The sequence below is a fragment of the Zeus faber genome (assembly GCF_960531495.2).
Source record: "Zeus faber genome assembly, chromosome: 2".
Lineage (NCBI taxonomy): Eukaryota > Metazoa > Chordata > Actinopteri > Zeiformes > Zeidae > Zeus > Zeus faber.
Window position 1 is genome coordinate 8,090,567 of NC_137189.1, and position 8,446 is coordinate 8,099,012.

Sequence of the window (8,446 nt, forward strand, 5' to 3'; positions counted from 1 at the left end):
TGTGATTTAATATAAAGGTATATTTCAATGAGATTTTTTATTTGAATTTGTTTTATAATCTGTTTTCAAATCTTTAGCGCAACAGAGTTAATGTGCAAGTGGAGTTCCATTTCCCAACCTGAAGAGGGGGACAATCACCACTGGCCTAACATAAAAACAAACAAACAACAGAACAATGAAGTCAACAAAATGGGAAAGTCATTTAAATGTAATTCCCTCACATCGGCATTAACTCCCAGGTTGGCAGCTTGACAATGTTTAACCAAGTGGAAAGCTATGGTTTTCTGTGCGCCTCTTCCCTAAAATCTTGCTCAGGCTCCCCCTGGGAGTCCTGGGAGTCACGACCCCAAGAAATGTGCATTTTTTTACTTTTCCATTTTAATATGCTCATTACATAAAATGCTCTATGATTTTTAGGAACACCTTTACAATATGTATATTATGGAGATGTTATTAGAACACGTCAAGTCCAGTACCAGGGTGGGATACTGTCTTCTTTGTCCATCCTACCTGTCACTAAGTATTCAGGATTCTTCTGTATCCAGTTTGGAATGACAAGTGCAGAGAACATGGAGAATCCAAACATGAAGACATTCCTAGTGGAGTTCATATCTACAAACTGCACAATAAGATGCAGCGGAGAAGCTCCAAAGTCAATAAAACCTTGTACAGAGAACTGTAGAGATCAAATCTCTTAAAATTAAGACAAGATAAAACTTTCCGTCCAGAGAGATTCAGGTGTTACTGCGGCAGAGAGGTGACAGAACGGTGCAATTAAAGTAATCTCAAAGCTTTGTACTTATCTTAAAGTTAGTCACCTGTAAATTGCAAATTCCAGCTGCAGTTATGACCCCAAACATGACCAGGAACATGCCTCCGATGATGGGGGTGGGGATGGTGGTGAAGATGGTGGCTCCTATTTTGCCCAGAGCCCCCACCAGCATCATCAAAACTCCACTGAGTTTTGATGATGCTGTTTGATGATGCTGTTCACTGTTCTGCTGCCAACATGGTTATTCAAAGTGGTCAATCAGCATTGATCATTGTGTGAAGACAATCTAACATAACGATAACATCCTTGAGGATTTTAGCCAATGCAGATGATAACAATCCATCTCAATACATACTCACAACTACATTGTGAGTATGTATGTTTTCATGAGAACCGGTCTCCTTTGCAAAATAGATCCTGGTCTCTTTATCTATATAAATAAAGGAAATAATAATAATAATAATAATAATAATAATAATAATAATAATAATAATAAATAGATCATTCCTGGAGATATTGTGAACATGTTCTGGCCCTGTGTGGCCATTCGTGTGTGTATGTAAGTATATAATATATTTACACGTGTCTCTAGAACTGCATTTCTTTTCACACCCTATTTTTCCAGAAACCTCTTGGTCAAAATTTGTAACTGCTCAAAAACTGCAACTTCTATCGGCTAGATGTTTGTCTTGTGGAAAAGGGGACATAATTGCCTGCATTTTGATGTATAAATATGTGTGTCTGTTTGAAAAACTATTGGAGCTGTTGCAAGTTATAAATGTGTGTCTCAGCTGCATTCTATTTTTCTGTTGGGCAACATTTTGGCGCAAAAGTGGAATATTTCATAAACCACTGGCCAAAATCCTCCGCAAAGTTATAGCACGCCCTTCGAATTGGGTGTGCTTGTTTTGATATCTTTTACATTTATGTGGTTCAAAATTTGTGGGAGCAGTAGCACGGTGAAATTTGTTTATAATATTAATAACGTGCAGTTATATATACTATATATATATATATATATATATATATATATATATATAGTAAATATCTCACCTTTGTGATGCCCAGAGCTCCGATATTCTTGCTAAATTAGGTTGTACCATTCCCAGTCCCCCAGGCACCAGCCAGCAGACCCCAATCCCCTCGATGGCGATCCCCCTGTTGATAGCATGCTTCGGTGGCGGCAGGGCCCCTGACAGCCTGGCACAGGTATGGTAGTCCCCCACAGATTCAATCATACTGAAAATGATGCCAGTGATGATGCCAACCACCCCTGCCAGGCTCACAGTTGGTATGTCCCATTGACCTGAACGGGGAGACAAAAGCTTTGTCACTAATTGTATAATGTACTGGGTTGTAGACATGGCAAAGGACCAATAGTACTTAACAGAAAACTCAAAATGAATGGAATTTGTTGATAGTTATCCAAGGCTCCTACCAGGACAGGGAAAGGTGAACCAGGAGGCCTGGCTGACATCATCTCCCTTCACATCTGTTCGTGCAAGGTGACCATACTGGTCTGGATCAGATGGTAGGACCTCATAGATGGTTAGAAGGTAGCATACCAGCCACGAAATAAGCATACCTAGAAGAACCTATAGACCACGCCTTGTATTTATTTCCCAATAATTTTTAACCTATTTGGCACCAATAACTTAACAATACTGTGTATGGATTCAGAATTAATTGTAACTAGGGGGTACCTAATTTCTGGTACACGTACAGGGATCATTTGGAAGATATAGATCTTTGAGGTGTGCAGTTTCTTGGTCTTGTTGTATACAGGGCTAGGAACTGGTATGTGAGAGAGGTACTGGGAGAACAGGATAATCAAAACCAATGTCCTGTGTTGAGGAAAGTGACAATGAATTAAACACAAAAGGGCATGAGCCGCCTGCTGTACATAAGCTACTTGTTTAAGAATAAGCTCATGTTCATTTCCCCGGACTCAGAAAAATTAATGAAATTAAATCCACACCACATTGCCTTAAGGCCCCAAAGAGGCCCTCATCAGAACGTAGGGTTCGGGTTCCTATGTTTTGATGAAGGCCCCTTTGGGACCAAAACATTGACACAAAACAAAGAAAGTGCAGTGTTTTTGCAAGGAGCCTCACATGGAGCTCTTCCATTTTTATGAGACTATTTTCCATGTGTTTCTCAACCACCCCCGCTGAAAGGCCAGACAGGTGTGTGAATACTTCCTAGTTCTAAATTGGTGTTATGTTAGCGCCGATCTAATTAGTAGCCTGATACTCCTTATTTTGACTCGGAATAATATAACAAATACACAATACAATCAAAAGGGTCACCCACATGGCAGGAATCTCACAATGGTTGCCAGCCTTCACTCCAAGTGCAACGTACAGAGACAGGCCTATGAGAGAAATGGTCGGGGCGATGGTCAAAGGGCCAATGAAGCGCATTAGAAAACCAATAAGACCAGTGGAGCCGACCAGTATCTGGAAGACAGAGCCCAACATGATGGATCCCTGCAGCTGAGGATGCAACAGATAGATTGTGTTCACACAGTGTCATTTCTCAGTGTAATGTGACAGCAAATAATTACAGCAGTAAAGGTCTCTGGTTGCTTAGTGAGCTGAAAATTTCATTGCACGGGTGATAATTAGTTGTTTAGGGGTGTTTTATTACATGACTCTGTCGAATACTCCATTCTGAGGGGGTCGGTTATTTCTGAATAGTAACCGCTATCTGTTAAAAATGACTGTTGGCAGGGGCAACCGCTTCTTCTTTCCTGTTTTCACATCCCTTATTTCCTGCCTCACATTATATTCTGGTGTATTCCGCCTGTGAGGTGGGTTCCCAGGTCATCATCAGAAAGTACGGGGGGTTTATTGCAGTCGTGGAAAAAGTACTGGAAAGCCACACTTTAGTAAAAGGAGGGATATCTTATTAAAAAGCTACTCTGGTAAATGTGGAAGTCACTCACTATGATGTTAATGGGACTTAAGTATCAAAAGTAATTATATGGTATTAAATGTACTGAAGTATAGTATCAAAAGTAAAACTAAATGCTGTGGAGGAAAGAAAGGCTCACCTTTTTTGTTATGAGCTGAGTTTTTTTTGCCCTGCCTCTATTTTCTGGTTGCCAATATTTCCGTATTTTTCGGTAAGCATAAGAGGCTCTTAATTCTGTAAGACGCATTTTTCACTCTGACATGAGAAAAAAATTGTTGTAAATATGGCCATGTGGTGGTGTGGGTCTCCATCAGTCACAGCAGGTGCAGGTGCAGGTGGGGCATCATCAGGAGGCTGTCACCATGGGCGTGGCGCTCCGACGCGTTTCTTTAGTTGTGGCTCTCTGGGACATGCCTGTGCTTTTTCAGAAGCAATGCCACCAAAATTAAACTTTAAAATGTTTTTAACACAGGCAGGGTTGCCTGGTGCGGATAAACCGCAGACCTGGCAACTCTGGGGGAAGTAGATCAGGGGGTAGAGGGGTTCATCTAGTAATCCAAAGGTTGGTGGTTCACGTCCCCGGCTTCTCCTGCTATTGTGCTGAAGTGTCATTGAGCAATACACTTAACCTAAACTGTTCCTGATGGCTGCATCCGTCAGTGAATGAATAATTGTAAGTGGCTTTGGACAAAAGATTCTTCTAAAGATGAGAACTCTGAACATAGGCTTGGGAGTATTTTGTTTCTTTTTTTCTCTCCTTTTATTTTTAAAATCCAAACAAACAAATAAAATACTACTAATAAAAATATATATAAAATTAAAAAAAATATATATAGAGACGGTTTCTACTTGCTGAGTAACTAAGGTGTTCAGGGGAAACATACGGGATAAAACTACTTTTTTGGGGCTATATGTAGCTAAGTAAAGTAAAAAGGTTCTCAAGCGGGTCTGCCACACCTCTATGAAGACGGGGAACGAGGTGTTGACCAGGCTGGCGTTGTGCTTTCAAGCCGGACACTCCCACTGTGGGGTGGACAACATGGCCAGCGATGGGGCCAGCAAGGCAAATGTACCCCCCTGGAGGATCCGAAGCCTACAGAAAGTGTGTGAGAGCGAGAGAGAGAGAGAGAGAGAGAGAGAGAGAGAGAGACAGAACAAAATCGCTTTCATTTGATGGCAAAACACTGTTTTTCACCACACTGACTTAACTTGTTGAGGACAAATAGATGAGATTTCTTTCACAAAAAGGGCAAGGCAAGTTTATTTTGTTTTCATACAAAAGGGCAAGTTATCCCTTTACATAAGACATTGGATATTATAGAATACATGATTAAAAATGCAAAGAAGAATACAAACAAAGAAATAAAAAGCTAAAAACAGTTAACAGGTAAAAGTGCAATTTAAAATAGACCAACACACTTAATCATGGCAGGACTCAACCCCACACCCACTTTGGTCTTTAAGACTCAAACACATGAATAATCTCTGTATGACTGGTATGGATGGACGCTCCCACGCCCATACAGTTTGTTTTCCCAATGTTTGTTTGAAAATTGATCTTTTTACACCCTACATTCATAATACCCATACAAAGTTAAAACACATTATAATGACACATAGGTTTTGTTTCGTATGACGCATATTTTATTGCCGGGATTTCAGTTTCTTCACGCTGCTGGGAGGAAGGACAAAAACTCCGCAGTTGCAGGGCTTAACCTGCGGTTAACCTCCCAGGGGCATGGTTTATTTTGTATTTCCTTTAATGATATTTTTTTTTAGAGATGAGTGTTTTTGTATTTATTTTGCAGTTATTTAAACATGTGCGCTTGTATTATTTAGCCCCTTGATTAATAATATTTAGAGTTAATCATTTTTGTTTCTGATATTTCTTTCACCCCTCATGTCTTTTTGGTTTGGCCATGTCCCTATATATGTTCCCTCCTGTTTTATTTGGTCAGGTCGGTTTGGTGTGTCCAGTTGTCTTTATGTTAACTCCTGTTTAAGTTCTTTTGACCTCTTTTTTTTGTTTTATCATTTCATAATTTATCACTTAAGTCAATTTTTTTAAGTTTCCCCCTGCACTTGTTTTGCAACCCTCCTAAGCTGATTATATTTATTTGGTCAATTAATCCTACTTTTGCCTCAAACCACCTGCAACTCCTGTGTCTCACAGCTTGGTCTCTCACACTCGTACTACACACTTAGGAATAAAAATCTTAAAATGGACAAAGAAAAACATGGATTAAAGGTGACAGTGCAAGGTTACAGGTTGATTATTCCCTGAAAAGCAGTTGCAAACATTGCAACATAGGTTCTTGTAAATATGCACTTAACATCCACTCCAACAGATTATGATCTAACGTGGTTAGATCACACAATCACACAACTTGGAAGTCAGAGGATCACAACATTAAAAACCAACAAAGATTGTGTTATGACTTAGGTTAAAAGGCTAATAAAAAACAAGTGTTTCACTTCTTGGAATAATCTTTAACAGATACAACAAGGGAATAGACGTTCATAAAGACGAACAATAAGTTTGAATGTAGCGTACAATTTTACAATGTATAATTGTATATAATATTTAATTCAATATGGAAATTGTAATTCCATAAATCTGTAAATTATTTATATAAAAAATAGTAGCCATATAGTTTTACCGTGCTCTTTATTTTTTTTATCAGCAGAAAGTATATAGTCTATATTGTGTAGAAGCAAAAGTAGATCATAAAAAGATTAAAATGACTCCCTACACTATCCTGACATAATATATAATAAGCCTTAGGCTATTGATGGCATTAAATAACATTTTTCTGTTCCATTTCATACTTAATAAGTCTAGAAAATGTTACATACATAACCCTGTAAAGGAGATTTGAAAAATCAACCTTTTTTAAATTACAAAACAGGTCTCTCTTAACAAAAGAGATCTTCATCTCAATGATAGTTAATCTTTATCAATGAAGGAATAATAATAATAATAATAATAATAATAATAATAATAATAATAATAATAAACCTTCCACAAGGTTAGAGAACACTCGCCAGGATCGAGCTGGTCATTTTGATGAATTTTGTGTCTATGTGGCTTCAAAACTGCGGGATGACTAGTGTAGATAATTTCTCAAATTCCTAGACCTCACATCTATCTCAACAGACCTCAGACCTACCTCAGACCTATCTCAACAGACCATCATACCTACCTAAATAGACAATCAGACCCACCCCAATGGACCTCAGATCGAACTCAACAGACCTCAGACCAACCTCAACAGACCTCAGACCTACCGCAACATATCTCAGGCCTTTTCTCAACAGACCATCAGACCTACTCTAGTAGACAATCAGACCTACCCCAAAGGACATCAGATCAACCTCAACAGACCACAAACCGACCTCGAACTACACCAACAGACCTCAGTCCTACCTCAACAGACCTCAGATCTACCGCTAGAGACTTCAAACCTGCCTCAGACCTACCTCAACAGACCCTCAGACCTCAACAGACCCTCAGACATACCTCAACGGACCTCAGACCTACTTCAAGAGACCTCAAACCTGCCTCAGACCTACCATAACAGACCATCAGAGCTCAACAGGCCATGGGGTCAACATCAAGAGACCTAAAACATACCTCACTAGACCTCACACCTACCTCAACATACCTCAGACCTACCTCAACATACCTCAGACCTACCGCAACATATCTCAGGCCTTTTCTCAACAGACCATCAGACCTTCTCCAGGAGACAATCAGACCTACGCCAAAGGACTTCAGATCAACCTTAACAGACTACAAACCGACCTCGAACTACATCAACAGACCTCAGTCCTACCTCAACAGACCTCAGATCTACCTCTAGAGACCTCAAACCTGTCTCAGACCTACCTCAACAGACCCTCAGACATACCTCAACGGACCTGAGACATACCTCAACGGACCTCAGACCTACCTCAAGAGACTGCAGACCTAACTCAAGTGACCTCATACCTACTGTACCTCACGCCCAAGGTGACCTGCAGCAGGGTGCAGATGCCCGAAACAAAGAAAATGATGCTCATCAGCCGACTCTGGATCAGGCCGTCATGCTGCAGGCAGAACTTCTCAGAGAGGATGAGGGGAATGGAGATGATTCCACCAAACGCCGCCAGGTAATGCTGGGGAAGGAGTGATGAGAAGAATTGGAAGATTTTTTCTATCTTTTTAGATAAGACACAAAAAGCACTTAGCTGGTTGCAATACTAGGTAAAATAGCCTCAGCACGCACTTAAAATGAAAGTGAATATTACATTTTAATGTCTTTAGTGTAAAATAAGTTTGTTGCTTAAAACTTACAAAGAACTTAGGTACCAAAAACAAAATCATCCGATCTGTAAATATTTGTATGTCCATGGTGATGCACTGACCTGGACGGCCAGCAGGACACTGAGGTATCAGGACGGGACGTCGGTCACACAGTAGACCAGCTTGTTCGTGTCATCCTCCACCGGGACCTTCCTATCTTCTCCATTCGGAGGAAAAACACCACTCTCCTCCATCTGGATTTTCAGAAGTTTCAGAATATACTTTAAATGCAAAATTATGAAATGAAATGATGTCAAATTAAATACTGTAATTATTATAACTTCTGTGGTGGAAATTCACACTTACTACTTTCATAAATGAACCTCCAATCTCGGTGAGAATAAGTAAGAATACCGTTATTGAGCTCAAGAGAAGGCGTCTGAGGAATTCAGAGGAATGCCAGGGGAATTCTA

The 8,446-nt window shown here is 39.9% G+C and overlaps 1 pseudogene across 1 annotated transcript; it reads right to left on the reverse strand.

Moving 5' to 3' along the window:
* Nucleotides 1–311: 311 nt before the first annotated feature.
* LOC307227340 (solute carrier family 23 member 1-like) lies at nt 312–8,227 on the reverse strand (annotated as a pseudogene). The gene is made up of 10 exons: nt 8,096–8,227; nt 7,689–7,846; nt 4,622–4,781; nt 3,086–3,267; nt 2,496–2,616; nt 2,211–2,367; nt 1,826–2,078; nt 819–986; nt 511–619; nt 312–331 (listed from the first exon to the last, which is right to left on the reverse strand). The product of its transcript is annotated as a solute carrier family 23 member 1-like (transcript).
* Nucleotides 8,228–8,446: the final 219 nt, after the last annotated feature.